Source organism: Eschrichtius robustus, chromosome 13 (genome assembly GCF_028021215.1).
Source record: "Eschrichtius robustus isolate mEscRob2 chromosome 13, mEscRob2.pri, whole genome shotgun sequence".
NCBI classification, from domain to species: domain Eukaryota; kingdom Metazoa; phylum Chordata; class Mammalia; order Artiodactyla; family Eschrichtiidae; genus Eschrichtius; species Eschrichtius robustus.
This window is the reverse complement of record NC_090836.1, coordinates 76,501,365-76,522,031: the sequence shown is the minus strand read 5'-3', so window position 1 is coordinate 76,522,031 and position 20,667 is coordinate 76,501,365.

The following is a 20,667-nucleotide window of genomic DNA, read 5'->3' as shown; positions in this document are numbered from 1 at the left end:
TGGGGAAAAAGAAAAAAGATTTTTAAGAATCTTTAGAAATAATCAACCAGATGAGATGACTGTATCCTATTGTTCCTTTAAATGTATGATGCCCTAATCAATATATTTATGAGCCTAAACCTTAAAAGAGTGCTTGTGCTAAAGTATATACCTAATGTACCCCATTTTCTTTTTTAGCTCAAAGATTGACATCACTATGTTCTAAATTATATTGATATATTCCCAGCCCATTTAAGGCAACTATTTGTTAGTTCCTCAAAGCTAATATGCAGATTATAATGCACCCTGAGCAGTGTAACCAATGAGGCCACTACTATTTGAACTGCCGAAGTGGTTGTATATCACTCATCAGCAATGCAAGGGCTGAGCCCAAAAGAGATTTTTGGCTTACTATTAAGCATTTTATATCAGCTAGTGAATAATCACCCTGGATAATGTCAAAGGAATTTATCCCAAATACATATTTCAGGTGGCAATAAATAATAAGCCACCAACATTGTTTATTATCTCCAATTCCTAACTCCAAGACAAATTACAAAAACATCTTTTCAGGCATGGTTCACAGCTCTGATGACAGCAAATTTGCATTATGGAACATGTGCAATTTATATTATCAATCACATTTTTCTTGATTTGAACTTTGATGATCAATTTAGGATAAGAGTTATCAAAATTGAAAGGGTGAAAGAAGCTAATCTAAAAAGGCTACATATTATATGATGCCAACTATGTGACATCCTGGAAAAGGCAAAACTATGGAGACCATAAAAATATTAGTGGTTGCCCGGGGGTTAGGAGTGAGGGAGGGATGAACAGGCAGAGCACAGAAGATTTTTAGACAGTGAAAGTACTCTGTATGATTGTATAACGATGGATACATGTCATTACTTGTTTGTCCAAACGCACAGAATGTACAACACCTATGTAAACAATGGACTTTGGGTGATTATGATGTGTCAATGTATGTTCATCAATTGTAACAAATGTACCACTCTGGTAGGAGATGTTGATAATGGGAAAAGCTTTGCATGCATGGGAGCAGGGGGTATATGGGAAATCTCTATGTTTTCCTCTCAATTTTGCTGTGAATCTCAAACTGCTCTAAAAAATCATGTCTTTTTAAAATAAAAATTGAAATGGAATGTTAAAAACATTAGGAGTTTAACATCTTGAATGTTGAAAAATATGTGCCTATAAAACAGGGACAAATGATTTAATAAATCTCTAACCCATATTCTTTCACTTGCATTATTCCCTCGATCCTGTAAATTCTATAAAACACAAGGTTATCTTTTAGGTTTTCTGAAACTTCCTACATTTCCCAGGACAGCATCTTCACAATCTCAACTGACTCTGATAGGATAATTTTAGAGAGCTGGTTCATAAATTAAGCACTGGTCTTTTCCTAGGTGTGCAGCAATTAGGATGTCACTAAGTCCTTTGTAGAAATCCAAAATACACAAATGCATGTGTAACATGTTTCCACCTAGATTCCCAAAGAGGGAGAATTTACTTAAAAAAAATTTTTTTTTTTTACAGTGATGTCTTGATGCTCTAAAGATCAACCAAGGTAGTTAAATATCATGTTGCTGGATAAAACTCTGCTAAATAAGGCTGGTTGCTTTTCTACCCAGAAAAGTTCACCAGAGGTCAAGAAAGGCTACCCTTTCTTGTACCCAGGTACTTTTTCACAAGAGGGTGAGAAAAACCCATCCATCCCATAGAAATACTCAACTTGGCCCTGAAGTGGCACTGAACCCTGACGGATTTCACACTGAGACCATAATATCTACCACAGGCCTTTGAAGAGGTCCCAGCTGTGCCTGTTGCCATGGATGAACCGGAAAACCCGCATTACTGAGGGCTTCCGGTGGTTTGACATTATCCCCTCAGGCTTTACTGGAGAGGTGGCCACAGTGTGACTCAGCTGTAAGCCACGGCCAGGTCTTCCTCAGTCCAAAGGGGAGAACTGAGGGGAAAGGACTGAATGTTTGCTAATGCAACTGCCATCTGCCACTGTTAAGTCTGATGGTGACAGAGTGTACATTAATGCCAGATAGACAGAGAACACTCACCATCTGTTCACTGCCCTGAAATAAAATTAACTAGGTCATCTGGATTTGGAAGCCTATCTGGAATTGTTGACATGTATTCCCAACCTTGGGGATGGAAATTTTACCCCATCTTACATCATTCAAATTACCCAGAGAAATACTTTTACTCTAAACCTTCTAGTGGAGAAAGTAAGGTTAATAGATAATACATTAATAACAATTTATGTGTTAACAATGAATAAAGGATTTTGCAGCCCCTACATTATTATATCTGTAAGCAAAAGTATTACAGATTGCTATCCAACTGAAACCTTCTAAAGGGAAAAATGTCTAATAAATTTCATTTCAAGGAGAATGTGCAAAATTTATGTGTCAGTCTTTCTTGACCAGCTAATGAGATGCACACTTCTTGATTTCCAGGCACTCAAACTAAAAAGGGGAAATAAAGAGCTATTAGATATTTTATTCTAACTACTTAAAAGATATTTGCACAATGGCAACGGAATCTAGGATATGACTGAAAGGGTGGTGAAATTTTTTTTTTTTTTTCCCGAGAGGCAAGAAAAAGCTTTAGTTCAATTTCTGTATAGGAAAACCTGCCCCTGATCTCCCTACCCAGACTCTCTCACCTTCCAATCAACTCACTGTTCTGCCCTCATCTCTCTCAAACTAGTATTGGTCTTAGCCAGTATTGGTCTAGAAGTGAATTTCAGCTGGACAGATGACACAGGAGAGAATCAAAGAAAACAGAATAAATAATTATTTTCAATTCCTTATATCAGTCCTACCTGGAAATATGTTTCTCTTAAAGAAAACTCTAACAGATTCTATTTCCAATAGTCAATTTAAATTAACTTAGAGGAAAAGTTACTGCTTTTAAGAGTTTATGGACATCAATAACAGGAAATAACACAGTTCATTTAGACAACCTGTAATGTGCTGACTTGAAATAAATCCAGTGGAGCTATCCTTAGGTCCCAAGAGATTCGGTTTTAAAATGACCTTTTGTGAGTCAGATTATTGACCAAGCCCAGTTATTAGCAAAGCCTACAAGCAGAAATTTCTCCAGCCTCTTACTTAAGCCTTAAGTTTTTAAGAATTTGAACAGAATATATTTCCAACTAAGGATATAATGAGTGATCTTCCTATACTCAGCACTGAATTTAGAGCTCTGGAAAAGGCAAAGAGGTATACAATGCCATCCCTTGTGTTCATATAGGTTAGATAAACAAGATTCAACGACTATGCATAAAAATATGACAAAAATACCAACTTGTATGAAATGTGCCAAAGAAAAGGCACCCTGACCCTACAGTCTAAAGTAGACCCCTACTATTCTCTCGCATACCTTATACTGCTTTTATAGCTTCAATCACTGACTATATAGTATTTATGTAGAGGATCCCTTAATACCTGTGTCTCAACCCCAACCCCACACCTATGAGCTACATGAGGACAGTGGTTGCATACAGTTGTATTCATTGCTTTCTGCTTAATGCCTAAAACAGTGTCTGAGACATAGTAGGTGGTAACTAAATATTTGTTGGATTAATTTTGAAATACACTGTATTCACAGTCTAGTGGGAGATACTGAAAAATAAAGAGATCATAGTTACATTCTTTCTCTCACTGATTAATTTATTCAACCCATGTTTACTGAGCACCTACTTTGTCAACATAGTCCTTAAAGATGCAGATAGGTTAGTGAATAAAATTACCTGATTACTGACCACATGGAGCTCACAGTACAGGAGATCATTATTAATCAAACCATCAAATTAAATAATTGTAGGTAAATATATAATTGTAAAATGTAAGATCATTATGAAGTAAAAGTCATAACAGAGATTTGATTTATTCTTAAGGGTCAGGGAATGAAAAAGGAATGAGTCATATAAATCAACAGGAGAATTATGATTTTAGAAATGAAAGGGATTGCTGAGGCCAGGAGGGAAGGAATAAAATTTATTTCATGGATGTTTCACAGAAAAGTAGAGCTAGTGCTGGGTATTAATTCCTCCTATCCTTCAAGACATAATTATGTGTACAGGAGCATCCAATGATGCTTACAGTTAACATGTAAACTACCTTTGAATGATACACTTCTCAAGATAGTTTATCTTCAAATAACTGGGGCACTGGGGGCTTCCCTGGTGGTGCAGTGGTTGAGAATCTGCCTGCTAATGCAGGGGACACGGGTTCGAGCCCTGGTCTGGGAAGATCCCACATGCCGCGGAGCAACTGGGCCCGTGAGCCACAACTGCTGAGCCTGCGCGTCTGGAGCCTGTGCTCCGCAACAAGAGAGGCCGCGATAGTGACAGGCCCGCGCACCGCGATGAAGAGTGGCCCCCGCTCGCCGCAACTAGAGAAAGCCCTCGCACAGAAGCGAAGACCCAACACAGCCATATATGAATAAATAAATAAATATTTTAAAAAAATAACTGGGGCACTGAGTCTTTTGATTTTGAAATTCTATTTGTTGCTTTTCAAATTAAATGTATTCATATCGTGCCATCTTCCATCTTTCTTTTTGCAACTATTCAATATATTACAAACTATTTTACTTTAAGAAGCATCAAGATTCAAAATTTGTTTTCAAGAAATTAACTTCACATCTCTTAACAAAATGCCAGAAGTGACAGCAACAGCAAAATAGACTGGGGGAAGATAAGTACAGTTACTTGAACCAAACTGTTTCCAAATGAACAACTTTTTAAAGTTTTCTAGAAGAGAATATAGCTCTTTTAAAAAAAATATCATGTAGATATGGCTGACAGCAGAACCATTATTCCATGAACGATATATTTCTTTAATATAGATTTGTTAAATATTTGGGGGAGGGAGTTAATTTGGAAAATATTTCCATGTAAGAGCTACTAGTTTATAGAGTTGCTATTATAATTTAAAAAGGCAGCATGCTATAAACTACCAACACAGCAAATAAACTGGTATGTTTATTTTGAAGCCAGGCCCACACCCTATCAAAGCCAATAAAAGTGGGCAATGGTCATGAATTCAGTTCCAAAGCTGAGACACTGAGTGCTTGGGTTGTGGCAGTTATTATTTCCTGAATAAGACTTTATGCCAGATCCAGAATTCACTCTGACTCTCAGCCAAGAAAGGAAGTAGCGTGGGTGACCAAGTTTAACACTTGCTCTGGGGATTTCTCTCTAGCCAAAGCTAAAAGGAGACTATAATTGGGTAGCCAGGCCTGTCCTTAGCACATTCTGTATTTAGATGGCTTACCTAAGCCCATTAGACAGCAAAATCACTCTGCCCTATGCCCCTAGAGACTTCCAAAAGAAAAACCATGAGGTTGCTGGGGGTTGGCTCAGCCAAGATAAAAAGGGATTAGGAGGGGGAGAAGGGGAGGAAAACAAAGTGGCCCTATCTGTGTCTGTAGGCTTGGGAATAAAACAAATGAGTTAAAACTTCAGCTGCACTGTTTACTGGTTGTTAATTTTAAATTACATACCCAATCTGAACCTTAGGTTCCTTAGTTGCAGAGTGTGTGTATAGTAGTAACTGCTTCACAGAGTGTTTTTCAGTGGCTGGTAGATAGGAAACAATAAATGTTAGTTTTTGTTGCCACTGCTATTTTTACTTTTGTAATGTCATCTATGAAGGGAAGAAGGATAAAATGCCACATTTCTTAGATTTCAAAGTTGCCCTGTTTCTTTCTGCTGTCTCTAAACCTCTCTTCACCTCGTTTAACCCTCACTCATTTGGATTATTCAGGTAAGAAGCAAAGGAGCTATTTGGCACAGAAAAGGTTGATCAACCTGCCCTAGGACTAATCTTCCCGACACACACTCCCAAAGAATAGCTGTTTCCAATCAGATAGTTGCCAGGCATGCCCAGAGCTTTTTTTTTTTTTTTTAAAGCAATTTGAGTAGGTCACTTGGGGGAGGCAAATTGAAAGAACCTTTTTAACTAAGTCAAATCTTGGTCTCCAGCTAATTTTAATACATCTTTGTAAAGTGCTCTTGAAAGCACTTGCAGCTAAAATGCCTCATACCAAAATAAGAAAAGAAAAAAAGTAAAAATAGGAGAGAGAAAACAAGTTCTTAACAGTGCAGCTTGAAAACTGATTGTAGCACTACGTAAGAAATAAAAATAACCTGGATACACAATTTCCTTCAAAAGAATTTTGGATATTGGACACCAAGTCATATGCTTCTAACAAATGGGGGAGTTTTATTATTTCCTATGGAAGTGACAAGACACATATTCACTTTTTTTGGGTATCATTGTACTAAGCTTCCAGGGAACTTTTCTAAAAAGATATTTTAAAGCTAAAAACCATATTTACTTTTTGGAAAAGAAAGCATTTTCTTTGGAAAGTGAGAATAAAATAATGCTCCTCCAAAATACCCAAGAAGAAAGGAATACTAACCTTTACCTTAAGAGAAAGAATGAAAATTTGCAATGAGGAGGGATGCGGTGAGAGTTTAAATCTTCAAGTAATTTTGAATTTGTCAGACAAAGGGGAAAAGATGACTTTAATTGTTAACATCAACCTTCCTGATTTTTCTGTAACTTTTTGAAAAGACCTATTTCATAGCAGAATGTCTCTTTACTACTTTTCTCAACTGAGGGTTTGTATTTAAAGAGATTCCTTTTGGGATTCAGACAGCCCAATATCCTTCACGAGGTCTCAGGTACTGACCAATAGAGGCTAGATGACTTCCCTAATCCTTCTCTACTTGGAACTGTTATCCTATAGCCTTCTCTACTTCACAATACATGTCCATATATAACAGGAACAAATACTATCCTATGTTACTCTTGTACTTCATGCACATATTCATTTACTCACCCAGTCTTATTGCACACCTACTACGTTCCAGGTGCTGCACATAGTATGTAGATGGTGGTTGTAGCAATAGAAATAGTAAGAAAATAGTGTGCTGATCATGATAAATTTTTGACTGTAGTACCAGCAGGGCTTGAATTTTTACGGTGACTAACAGTCATCAAGAATGACCTCTAGGTATCATTCAGGAGGAGTAGATGGCAGTCTCATTAATTCAGATGGAGAATACCAGAAAGGAGTAGCTTTGAGCATTTGAGGAAATCAAAAGTTCTGTTTGGGGCCTGTTACACCTGGATTGTTGTGTTTGCCAGTGGGCAGCTGGATGTAACAGGCAGTTGGAGAGATAATATTAAGGGGCTTATGGGATGGCCAGGGTTAGAAAGATAACTTTTAGGGTCACTTGTCTATAGATAACATTAAAAGCCATGAGATGGCAAGCAGAGAATGCAGAGAAGGAAAGGAGGAGGCTTCAGAGCTATGCCCTGGGACATTCCAACATTATGAGAAAAAGGAGGCAGCAAAGGAGAATAAGAAAGAGAAGACTGTGAAGAAGGTAACCAAGAAAGTGGTGTCCAAAAAAATCAGTCGAACAAAGTATATCAAGAAGGTTCACTGTGTCAAATTCTGGTTGCTGAGAGAGAGACTAAGAAGAGTGCAGATTTGGCCTTTGGGTATCATTGGATTTGACAAGATGGAAGTTGCTAGAGATCTTGAGGAAAGTGTTCTCAGTGGAGTGGTGCATGTCTCTTAATCAAAGTGCTTCATTATGGCCATCATACAGATTAGATCATGAGTGCATGGAATGTAGAACATGAATCTTATTCATCTCTGTATTCCTAGAACTTAGGACAGTGTCAAACATGACCAAATCTTCAATAAATACATATTGAGTGTTGAATATTGGCTTTGATCAGTGCTTTATTTTCTGTTGTCTGATGGTGTACCTCTAAAAGGCAGAAAAAGCATCTATGCATTTATCCTTGAACTGTGCTTTTCACTTTCCTAGAACATTTACAACTGTGATTAGATGCTTAATAAAATATTTGTAGTGGAAAAGAAGAAATATGGTGGTTGCAGTAGTGAGTTAGAGAAAGAATTAGCGTCTCTATGAAGAACAGGCAGGAGACCAGATTAATGAAGACTGTGGAGGTTTTAACAAATGATCACAAATTCTTTGACACTCCTCTCTCAAAAGACAAGTCTAATTCCCCTCCCTTTGAATATGAATTGACCTTAGTTATTTGCTTCTAACAAATATATTGCTGAGGAAGGATTACTGCTTGACTTCCAAGACTAGGAGATTGAAGGTAATACAGCTGCTGTCTGCCTCTTTCTCTTTCAGGACTCACACCTGTGAGCACTGACTTGCCATGATTACCTTACACTGCCATGATGGAGAGACCACATGGAGAGCACCTAAAGAGAGAGAGAGAGAGATGCCCAACTGCTCCCAGCCTAGGTGCCAGACATGTAAGAGACGAAACCTTCAAAATGAGTCCAGCTCCAGCTACTGCCTAACTACAACAGTACGGAAGATTCTGAGTGAGAATCACCAGCCTGAGTCTAGTCAATCCCTGGGATCATGAGTGATAATAATAATTGTTTAATGCCATTAAGATTAGGTTGGTTTGTTACACAGCAATGAATAATGGAACAGACAACAGTGTGTTTATTCGGCCAGGAAAGAAATAGGCTCAAATAGCAAAACAGAAAAAGATACTTTCTGATTGGCCTAAAAAATGTTCATGAAAGAGATAGGATTAGAAGAGTTGTTTAAATGACCCCTATTACTTTTGTCTGAGAAAACAAATTCAAGACCTGAACAGAAGACCCTGTAATATTTTAAAATAGGTCAGACCTCAAAGACCAATCTAGGTCTAAGCACTGGCATGAATAAGATGAAAATAAATAAAATGAATGAGTACATGAGTGAATGAACTATTTCTCTAGTCTGTGATGCTATTCATGCCTATAGATAGCATTGAAAGCATTCCTCTGGTCTGAGATGCTGCTCATGAACAGTTCCTTGATCTCATGGCACTACTACAGCAAACAAGTAGCACAAGAGGTATTTGTTGGTCAACTCAAAAGGATGGTGTAGAAGTTGCAGTTTTCTTGTCTCCCCTTTTTCTACTGGTGGTACATTTCAAGTTCACTAGTCTAAACAGTTTTCACATAGTAAGGAATGTGATACTGCGCTATGTTGTAGAAGCCTAGAAATGTGAGTTTCTTGCTTTTCATTTTCCTTGAATCTGAGGAATAGCAAGTGGGGGAAATGTTAACATGTGCACATCTTCATTATTATCATAATGAAGTTTCACTTAAGCTGTGTCACCTGGAACCAAGACTGGTTTCCAGATTTATGATTTCTTGTTTGCCACAGTTACATAACCCAATTGCATAACACTTATAAAACAACTTGTACAAAAAAGCTACTTCTGAGCTTTTACTTCCCTCTTCATTGCACCGTTGGGCTGACTAGACAGAGGCTTCAGTGAAGGCCCACAGTTCTACAACCTATCACATCTTTATCTGATAGTCCCCAGCCCATCCTAGATAAGGTTCCAGCACTTTTATCCACTGGAAAGTAGTTTCACCTCCTTTTTACAGGCCATTTATCCCGTGTATTCTTCTGAACCAGAAAGACCTCTCCCTCCTCACATTTTCCCGTAGGCCTTCTCCATCTACATGGAATTCAAATCGTTATCTCCTTAGATAACTTGCACCCTAACATCTAATTTTTATTTTTCATGTTTTCTAAATGTCTTGAATACACTGAACAATGCCTTAATATGGCATTCTGCTTTGCGTATTTTCTATTATTTGATATCCTTCAGATTATAAACTTTTTGATGACAAAGTCGAGGCCTGTTGAATTTCTTCTTGAAATAGTGCAATACAGCACCGTATTAAAACGAGTATTTAATAATAATTATTTAGGAATGATCACGCTTACCTGTCCTTTCTAATTAAAAAACAACTAAATCACTATATTGAGGCCTTCCTCAATAGGCGTCTATAGGACTGTTTTACAGTCCTCCTTCTCTTCAATAATTAAATTTTATCCGTTAATTTCAAGTCTTAAACTTTAGTTTGCTTCTAAAGAGTCTTTTCTAAATAAGATACAATACAGCTGTGCTAAACTGTTCCTCCTTTGCCTTTTTATACAAAATGAATGTAGCAATATAAGAAGAAATGAAACTCCATAGAGAACCAAGGAAAGAAACTAATCAGCCATACTTAATGACTTAAAGAAAGGGACAAGAAAATCAGGGATAAAACAAGTTAAAGCTTGCCTGCAAGCCCATACACAACCTACGTCATACTGGCTGTTAGGAAATGTCACCCCTTTGGCTAAAAAATAATAATACAGGGAATCCATTTTACACTTTGTATCGTTATTAAGGCCACTGCCACTTCTCATTCCCGGGACTCAGTCACTGATCCCACTGGCCTTTACTAGAGGGACATGTGGCTTTAGACAGCACTCTGGGCATACTTGTTTGTATGCTAACAGCTGACCATTAGATAGCTTGGTGGACTGTGGCAAGCAAACAGAACTGTTTTCCACCAATTCTGTTTTCAGCAAAGAATTATTTTTAATTCCCCTGTCTTGTGCATTGCCAAAATTCTTAAAATACTGTTCATGGAGATTTTTTTGTTACCCGCCTTGGAGCCCAGATGTAGGAACCAAGCCAATGCAGCTGGTGTAACTTGGCTGACTCTCACAGATAATTCAGTGTTTGAACAGTCTTCCTTTTTTAAAAAAATGTTGTTATTATTTTGGAAAATTTTGGAGTAAACGCTTATGGATGTAAAGTATAAAGGTTGAGAGACTAGCAGCAATATAGGCTAAAGGTCTCCTATCTCTTTTTCCTATAGAGACTGCTGGACACACACACACACACACACACACACACACACACACACACACACACACACACACACACACACACACACACACACACACACACACACACACACACACACACACACACACACACACACACACACACACACACACACACACACACACACACACACACACACACACACACACACACACACACACACACACACACACACACACACACACACACACACACACACCTCTTTCTTCAAACCCTATAGCAGATCTGCCCCTGAGCTTCAGAGACAGACTTGTCAGGGGAAGGCAAAGAAGGGGGAAAATATTCCTTTTGCTTTTTTTTTTTTTTTTTTAAAAACAAGAGACTTCATGTCATGAATATAAACATATCAAACCCAACACCAACATGTTAAAAACAAGAGAATTTTAGGAGTGAAAATACTTATTCAGAAATCCCAACACAAATCCCAGTGATGCTTAGGGTGGTGAAAGTGATTTTACACTAGACTTTACTTCTGCTAAATTCTGGCATCACATTTACTACTTACAAAGCAACTGCATTTTATAGCTGACACTGTATTATACCGATATGGCACAAACATAATATTTATCTGTCTGACCTACATTCCAATTTGCATTCTTCCATGAAATATGATGGAATAATAATAGCAGCTATTGGTTGAGGGTTTACTGAATTGTGCTGTGTGTGTTACATGGGTTAACTCATATAATTCTCTCAATAAATGAATGAGGAAGGTGCAAATACTATGCCTACTTTACCAATAAGGAATCTACAACGTAAAGAGTTTAAGTGATTTATCCAAGAACTCACAGCTAGAAAGTAGTAGACCTGGGGTTTGAGCCTAAACATCTATTTCCAGAGCCGGCATCAGAAATACTACATTCTGCCACCTCTCCAAGGAAGGGATGGAATGAATCACTGTTGAGATGCAGGGATCTGCACACAACTATCATCAGGCACACAGGAAAGTGTTTTGCTTTTAGACATTATCTATTAAGTATGTCACAATGCAAAGAGCTTAAGAACTGAGTACTCAGCTATGCTGTGAATTCCTTTTCTCCTGAAGAACTGCCTATCTGCTTTGTTCTTTCTCTGCAGACTAGCTAAACTGATAAACAAATAAAAGAAAGTGGTATTAACGACTCAAAATTACTTCACCTGTATCCCTTCCCTGATTCATGTATGTTTTATCAGAAACCATCAGTGCCTAAAGCTCAAGGGCTGAGTAATGTAAGAAACTGCCACATCACGATGAATTACAGAGCTCAATTTCAGTTGGGAAATATTTCACCACCCCTCAAACACATATTTCTCTGTATTACCATCTATTCCACCTATGCAAATCATTAGCTAACTTTTGAGACAAATCATTAAAATTTCCTTGCAACTGCTGATTTTAGAATTCCCCAACTTTTTTCTTTTTTATCTCTTTATTTAATAACTCAATCACAGTATTAAATACAAAACAAGCTAAAGTACCCTCTCTCATCTCAAGTGATGTAACACTTCCTTCTAATGCCCCCTAAATTTTAAAAACATGCTACCTGTATGAATAAGGGTGTTTTCAAAATTTAAAAAGCTATAAGCTCCATGTAGAAAAAAAGGCAGCATTTTAATAGCAATACATGTTCATACTAGGTAGAAAGTGTAGCACTGCACAAAATTTTCCAGGTTATGTGGAAGTTAAAAGAAAGGCATTATGAGATAATAATGCCAATATGAAACAGCTTTCATGACTGGAAAATATAATGAGGTACTCTATCCTGAGGGTCTTAAAGGTATTTTTTTTTTTAATATTTAAAAATAGCATCAACAGTTCTCTCCCTTAAATGAATTAGGTGTGATCCTGTCAGGAGGCAAGCTGTCTTTGAACCTGATGAATGTAACTTGTGCAAACACACATAAAAACAATAGAAAAGAAGGAACAAATCATAAATTTTAGGCAGGAAAAAAATGTAGAGCTATGTTCCAAATATGAAGCCTTCTCCAGTATGGACTATTTTGTACATGTTGTTATTGCAAAAGCCATTAATGCTATGGCATGTCCTGGAATTTAAGTGTCAGATAATAAACACTCAAGTTGGAATTGGAAATCATGATACAACATCATGAAATCATCATGATATGACACTAAAACATTAGTGGACACATCATGAAATAATCACAATTTGCAACTGAATCTTTCTCTCATTTTGCAAAAGACTTGGCAAAACATGACTCAATAGCAACATTATTTTTCAGGGAGACCTTGGGAAAATGACTGGAGTAAGCAAGAGAAAGGGTTACAACATTCATTTAAATGCATGTGGAGTATCTTAGGATCATAATTAGAATCTCACATTTTTATGGCTTTTAGTCAGCAACTTTGTGCTCATCTAATATAAAACATAAGTGGAAAAATTTCACCCATGTTCATAAAAAGCAAATGTCTTGAAGTACTTAAAGAACTCAAGTACTGTGTGTTAGTGCAGGCGTGTTTCAAAAATAACCACTGAACCAATCCCATTACTGGGAGGACTGCTGCACTCTATAATTATGTTTGACAGTTTTCTCAGATCTTTCCTCCTCCAAATTATCTGAATTTGAGTGAAAGCCAGAGGGCTATCTTGAAAATTGATGAAAAAAAATATGAATGTGCTTTTCTGAGGTATCAAACCTGCTGTCATAAGCATAGCACTCTGGTAAACATAAAAAATAACGTTGAAAGATTGCTTTGAAGCATATGTCTTCAAACATATATGTTATGATATACAAATAATGTTTAATGAATAAGTAGTCATTAGTAAATAAGACCTCCCCATTGACACTGATGTTCTCAATTCAAGTTATTTATTTATTAACCAATGCCTGGTATCTCCAGCAAATGTTCATTCAACAAACCTTTGGGAAATCGTTATGTGGTGAGCACTATGCAAGGAACTGTGAATGCAAATGGCAAAAGATAAAGTCTCTTATCCTTGAAATGGCCCATCTATTGTAGAGACCCATATACACAACTTAATAAAATACAGTATAACATTGTTCATCAATATTTTTAAAAATTTGGTGAAATAATCATAATTGCTTAAAATACAGTTCTCCAAACTGTGTTCACATATGCTCTTCTTGTATCCAGTGAATCTCTGAGTTAAATTTTAATAACCTTTAGTTTAAGAACATGATTACCTATTCATCTGCTGATATTTGATAAAATTTCTGCTTCACATATGTCCTTGGCTCTTAGAGACTACTATCTCTGTTGCAGAAACAAAAATTTTAAATACTTTAAAATACCATTCCCATTATCATGTATTCCTTACCCACAGGTAGAGACAGTAAGGAATAGAGGTATTAGCATAATATATAGGAAGCAGAGAGTACTGAGAAGGGAATACACAAGAATGTCACAAGCTAATAAACATGCAATTCATCTCCTAGACTACAAGCTGGGAATCAAATAGAGACATGCACAACATCCAGCAATATCACATTTATGAATGAAATTTACATACTGCATATGAAAATATGTTTCAGGATCTATATTTCAGATTGAGTTGTAATTTTTCTGTGTAGATACGTCACTAAAGATTAAAATTATGTTTTTAAGCTGTACTTGCCCTTTCTTCATATGTCTAGAGTTTATTATTCTAGCCATAACATCACAAACACTTCTGAATTCTATATTACATGTATTTTGGGTATGTTGGGAGAGATTTATTTCCTGTTGGGAGAGATTTATTTCCTGCAGTTTAATTTTCCTCAGTTCTATTTTTCCCCTGTATATTTTTTTAAATTTAGTTTTTACTTTTATTTAAAAAATCATTATATACACATTAAAAAAAAAGATGAGAGATCAAATAATTTCCTTATATTTTTAATGTTTTAGGCAAAGTAAAGAAATACATCCTTGTCAGTTCATAATGATAACAGTTATCATTTATTGAGCACTTACTCCACAATGCTCCTTCCCATATCTGATGTTTCCTTCCTGTGAAGATAGCAGAATGAATGTAACTTTGGTTCTCTCTCTGAGTCTTTCTCACTGTATCCCTGGGAAGGGGGAGTCACTTTTGAGACTGTAAATTTGGGAGGAATAATTGACATACCCAGCTCTACCCTCCTCTGAGGCATGAGCTGCAGGCAGAGAGCACATGACCACTCTGCTGAGAGCATGTGACTACAGTAAGTGCTGCCTGAGGCTGGATGGATAACTCTGCCTCATTCTGGAGTTTGGTTAGAGAGTTTATTTGGCTTTCACATAGGCCTTCCAGCCTGGCCTTTATAATTAACATAGAAGTTATTTTGACCTCTATCTTTAGTCCTTTTCTTATTTACTTGATTTTCTTAGCCACAACACCAAATGTGATGTTGCTGAGTCCACTGCTAAATAATACCCCTCTTCCCTGACTGGGTTCAAAGCAAGTTGAGAACCCCATGCCAGACACTGAGCCAAGTGTGTTATATGCATGATCCCCATTTATTCCTCACAACAGCATTATAAAGGAATGACTGCTCCCATTTTGGAGAGGAGGAAACTAAGTTTAGACAAGTTAACACACTTGTCCAAGACTGTGGTGACAGAGCTGGGCTTTACACCCAGATCCAACTCTGGGGCTATAAACCTTAACCACTATGCTATATGACTATACTGAAATTCCCACTAGAATAAAATTAGCAGGAACTATAGGCAGAACCAAGGAATAAATCAATGCACACCTGTCCATCCTGAGTCAGGCCTCACAAAATAATAGATGGCATTATTAAAGAGGACATCATCACAAGGAAGCAGCGATTTCAAGGAGAATGACTGACAACTACTTTGATTATAGTAGTTAACAACTTGTCCTGTCTTTGGGTTAAAAGTCGGAATTCTGGCTGCTTTCTCTAGGTTTAAAAATGAGCAAGTTCAAAATGTCACCTGTTCTGTAAGCCCTAAAGCACAGCCCAGGTAGAAGGCAGAAATAAAATGATCTGCAATGCATTTCAGCCAGGTGAGTGACAGTGCTTGAATCTGCGCATCATTTCATCTGTGAGTTCTCTTGTCTCTTTTTTATAATATGTTTTCCAATCAAATAAGGAGATCTGACCTCAAACCAGGGGGACTGAATACCTTGCTAGTCTGTTCTCTGCCAGAATGTCAAAACACTAGCTTAGCTACTTTAACCTAAGCAAACAAAAACATGTTTAACAAAGAATTATGAATTTGAATTACTTTCTCAAAATAACTTGAGGCCATTTTACTTCTCTTCTTTCCTTCCCACCTGCTTAGTTTATATCTGATACTCTAGAAAGTTCCTTCCCAAATTAACTATCTCTTATTAGAAAGAAAATACAAGAACTTCTTCCCTTTCTTACCACCATCTTTTCTTGGTAATTTTGCAATAATTTGTGGTCATCTCAAATAAGAACACAAGAAAACAAGTCCCTTTGATGCTGATAAAGTATCACTTTACTCAAAATCACTCTCTAAGACTTTTTATTTTCTCTTTGGCAGATTTGTTATAGATGATCAAACTAACTTTTTAAGCCTTAGAAGTAAGGAGGAGCTGAATTGGAACAGATGAAAAGGAATTCATAAGTGTATGTGACTTGCCATAGGAAATGATGCATGGTTAAGGATGATTAAAATAGTCACAAGGAAACTGGCACAACATTAGCTAATACCATTAAAATAACTACATAGTAATACGTAGCTCTTGCTGACAACTAAAAATATTTCTGGAAAAAAAATTTTCATTCAGTATCCTTAGATTCCAAACCCTTTATAGTGGGATTTTATTTATTTATTTATTTATTTAAAATGGGTCAAATGCATTGTCAAATATTTTGAATATTTCATATAGATTAAATAATGCTTCTGTTTTTTTTTCCAAAAGAAGGTTTGGCAGCTTCTTAAAAGTCTATTTCACTATGAAGAGTAACTTGAATAAAAGAGTTACTCTCTTGAGAAGGTATCAGTGATTATTCGAAATAACTTTTTATAAAATACCACAAAATTGGGGGAATGTGGGAAAGAAGGGAATAAAATATCAATCTCCTTATAATACCCAAGAATATCTATTATTTATTGATACAGATTACAAAATCTAGTCTTCTGCCGAAGTGTGAATTCAATTAACGTATTGCGGCAAGCAGTTTACAAATTTTTATTTCACATTTAAAATTAGTTGTGCATCACTTTATTTTACAAGTGATGTCTTAGGTTGGTTTCCCTGGGAAACATATTGAGACTCTCAGACAATCATATGCCTACAGGAGTTCACTGGGGAGAACTCAGGAACAATACCTGTAAGGGAGTAAGGGAAGCAGGGTTAGGCAGAGGGTTAGTCATATATATATATATCTGATCCTTCAGCGATGTTTCACAAGGAGACAAGAGGGTTGAGTCTTTGTAGTCTCCCCTCCCATTTCTACACTGAACAGTCACTGGATGCAGACACCAACTGTGGGAGACAGTTCCTTTTGGCTGAGGGCAGTTCCCAGGGAAGGTCTCAGTAACCAACACTCCAGGCTGCTGAGAGAATAAATGTCTTGCCACTGAAGGGAGATCCATGCAGAGCACCACACGATCTATACCACCCGATGTATTGAAAGAGAATGACTAAATAAAAGAGATGGGATAATTTGATTCATTTTGGAAATGCCACACTTCCAACCAAATCTTCATTCCACTGTGGAAGGTAGTGTAATACTATAGTTTTCAAGTGAGTGTCCCTCATATACTTAAAAAGTAACATAATAGGTTGATATTTTTTATTGTTTTTGTCTGAAATAATGCTCAGTGTCTTCAGTAGGGAAATTATTTATAGCATAAGGACCAGAGAATGGCTTTGTGCTATTTTATACTTAAAGCATTGCCCATTCACTTCATCAATGTTGTATTTCAAAAATTTCTATTACATTTATTGAGCACTTACTACATGCCAGAATTATGCTAGATATGGGAGTTAGAGCAATAAAAGATAGTTCTGTTTCCTGGACCTCATTGGCTACTGAAACAGAATAGAACTGAACAGATAATAGCAAGCCAATATGACAAGTGCTTTGCTAGAGGTGTCAAAAGGTGTTATTGCCGATAAGGCCTATCTAAACCACACCAGACCTATATTTATTCATATAACCTTGTGTGAGGTATGGTGAGGCCAGATGCACATACAGAAAGAAAAACAGAAAAGAGTTTTACAGTTTTGCTATATGCATAGTTTCCTGGGGAGAACACAGCACTCCACTCAGTGTCACTCAGGGGAAGGACCTGAACTGGTCACATGGCAGAAGGAGGGAGAAAATGAAAGAGCAGGGCAAGGCAATCAGGCTTAGGACTGGGTAATTTGAGTAATTCCAGAGGGCTCTGGAAAATTGGGGCTGTCCTTGGTTATCTGGTACCTGGTCCTAGGACAATTAGGGTGTGTGTATAGTAGCTCAATAAGGGAGATTGTTGGGAATGTGGACTTCATCAGCTTTTCAAGAAGGCAAACTGACTGGCCTCCAGCCAGGCCCTCAAAACTGGGTCAAGGCAGCATTTTTTAAAAAACTATATTATAGCATGATTTGGGATGAGGGAGATCTTAGGGGTGATAATTTCTCAGAAAATCTCACTGAAGCTGAGCTTTGAAGGAATGTTAGTGTACATTCTCATTGTGTGGGATAGGTTTACAATGCTCATCATCTATCCAATGATGATGGTAGAAATTAGTTAATATTTAACCTTTTAATTATAAATAAGAATACAGGAGTAAAATATCAGTATTATTATTAAAAGAAAACACTTGTTCTTTTCTCTTGAAAGACTTTTGCTATTTTTCGGCAAAACTGATGTGATCGGCTGTAATGTTAGACAATAATGACTGATAGAGAACAACTAAAATGTATTGATAAACATTCAGTTTCTCCATTGTTTATTTACCTAGGCAAAGAACACTGCAACAATACCAATTTGAAATCCAAATTAAAATGAAAGGTTCTCTGTTATTACAGGAAAGATCACCGACTAGTGACAAAACTGTCAAAAGTTAACAGGGTCACCACCTCCCCCTGCCCCCAAATATAGCAAAGCCCTAGTCCTTATCCTACATTTTCTATATCCATTGATAATGTTATTTTTTTCCAAGATGTTCAATTCTCTCCTTCTCTGTCTCTGCCTCTTGTTCTGTCCGTCTCTCCTGTTCTGTCTCTTTTTAGTCCTCCTCAACTCATTTTACTTCTACTGTTGCATAATTATTGAGTCAATCTCCATAAAGCCTGTCAAATTAAAACCCTGACCTTGGTTTTGTCCCTCAGTCTATCTAGAATATGCTATTGTGTAAGCCTCCTAACCAGTTCCCTGACTTATTCTTTCCCCCCCTAAAATCCATACCATATGTGACCTGGATAAACGTGCTGACTAACAGACTGCCACATGAATTAACTCTCTACAACACAAGTCTAAGTGCAGTTCAGAAACCTTACATGGCTTCTATTTGAGGAGTCTCCAAAGAAAGTGCAATTTATTGGCATTCAGAAAGAAGCTATGAAAATGCCTATTTTTTCTAAAAACATTTAGAAATATTAAACATTACTAATATTAAATTCCATTATTCACAATATCCCAACATGATCCTGAGAGACCCTGTGATAGGGTTCAGATGACACCCTCACGCCTTCATTTACTTCAGCACATTACAGACTACATGGTGGTATGTAGTATATAGTTACTCTTTTTTCAATGACCAACAGCAGCATCTTTAAAACACTTCATAATGAGATTAAAGGGGCTGTGCAAATTATACATACAGTACAAAGGTTTGTTGGCTATCATGCCAGAGCATTTGAAAGAGGTGTAAAATTTAAGGAAGATACATGCAGTTTTCTTTTATAAAGAAGACTCATTTCCAAATAGACTATTGCTCTCTGTGATGATGAATCATTTTCAGAAGTATGTTGCCCATTAGATGTTGAAGGAATAAATATACTTAATCTATCCCCTCAAGGTAAAGATTATGAATTATCAATGAGTTAAGAAGTAACTGCTGTTCAAAAGAACTCGTGGTATGTAGAGGGCATTTTGAAAATGGATATTTGGAAATATATCTGTCCATATATGATTTTCATTGCTAAAAAAAACTGTCCTATTTGCAAAATTTAAAAAGCAGAAAAATGATATTCTAATGTGTTAAAATGCATTCAAAATTTTATTAGGCTTAGAACTACTTATTAATAGAATAAGAAAAAACACCTTCTGATAAACTGAGAAGAATAAATGGTCAGTATTAAGAAAGATGGAAATTTACTTCTCAATTCAACAAAAATTTCTACAAAATTGGTAAATAGGATTTAACTATGAATATCATGATTTAATACACCTAGAAAATGGCATGCTTTTCCATTGCTATCTACATTACTTTGTGAGATGTTATTTAAGCTTCAGCAGTGGTTAAAACCAAGTAAAAGCAAATTTAACCATAAACCAGACTTTTGGGTTGCTGTATCACATAATGGGTCAAACCAAGATTTTATAAGCAATGAAGAAAATTCATTCATATTATTCTCACACTAAATAATATAGTTAATATTTAATGATGTAATAAAATGTAATATTTTGATAAGAGAAAAATGGGTCATATATGACTAATAAAATAATGCATAGTTATTTAAATAATTAATTAATCTTATGTAGTGATATATGTGTATACACACAAACACACACACATGAATATAGTTGCATGTTCAACATTTTTTTTACTGATGAGGTTCAATATTTAACAAGTTTGAGTCTTATTTGGGTTTCTCAACCTTTACACTATTGACATTTTGGGGCCTAGTAAATCTTTGGTGTAAGGAGGGGGTTATCCTGTGCCTAGTAGGATGTTTAGCAGCATCTCTGGTCTCTACCTACTAGGTACCAGTAGCACCCACCCATATAGTTACAATGCAAAATGTTTTCAGATATTGT